Genomic DNA, 650 nt, shown 5'->3' with positions numbered 1-650 from the left:
ATTTTGTATGTTTCTAGAAACTTGTGCATTTTTTCTAGGTTGTCAAATGTGTGGGCATATAATTGTTCCTAGTATTCTTTTGTGTGTGTGTGTGTTTTTTTTTTTGGTTTGTTTCTGCAGTATTAGTTCTTCTTTCTCCTTTTTAATTTCTTATTTTGTTTATTTGAGTCCTCTCTCTTTTCTTCCTCATGAAGTTTGTCAATTTTGTTTATCTTTTCAAAGAACCAGCTCTTGGTTTTATGGATATTTTCCATTGTTTTTTAATCTCTATTTTATATATTTTCTCTTTGCTAAAAATATGGAATGCTTTACGAACTTCCATGTTGTCCTTGCTCCAGGCCCATGCTAATCTTCCTGTTTCTTTCCAATTTTAGTATATGTGCTGCCAAAGTGATTGCTACAGCATGAAAACTGAAGCAAGACAGAGTGTCACCTTGTTTAACTTCACCTGAGAACTTGCATGATGGTCATTTAAGTTTTTCACTGCTTTGAGTAAGTTCATGGGTGACCAGGGAGATGCAGCAAATATTGATTTAGGGGTTACCAATAAATGTTAGTGAGTAGACAAACTTGAAAATACAGAATCCACAAATAATGAGGATCACCTGTACATTTACTGTGATTATCGATATGATTTAAATCTACCATTT

The 650-nt window shown here is 33.1% G+C and overlaps 1 non-coding gene across 1 annotated transcript; it reads right to left on the bottom strand.

Moving 5' to 3' along the window:
• Positions 1-292: 292 nt before the first annotated feature.
• On the bottom strand, positions 293-398 carry LOC146400415 (U6 spliceosomal RNA). Its single transcript, XR_014813929.1, has one exon. It is a non-coding gene; the product is annotated as a U6 spliceosomal RNA (small nuclear RNA).
• Between the last annotated feature and the right edge of the window lie 252 nt (positions 399-650).

This window comes from Sus scrofa, chromosome 8 (assembly GCF_054392235.1).
Source record: "Sus scrofa isolate SSC_HxYL_T2T_F1_AM1 chromosome 8, Sscrofa_HxYL_maternal_Yorkshire_Landrace_v2.0, whole genome shotgun sequence".
In the NCBI taxonomy this organism is placed as follows: domain Eukaryota; kingdom Metazoa; phylum Chordata; class Mammalia; order Artiodactyla; family Suidae; genus Sus; species Sus scrofa.
The sequence above is the reverse complement of the archived record's forward strand: the minus strand, read 5'-3'. Positions and strand labels throughout refer to the sequence as shown.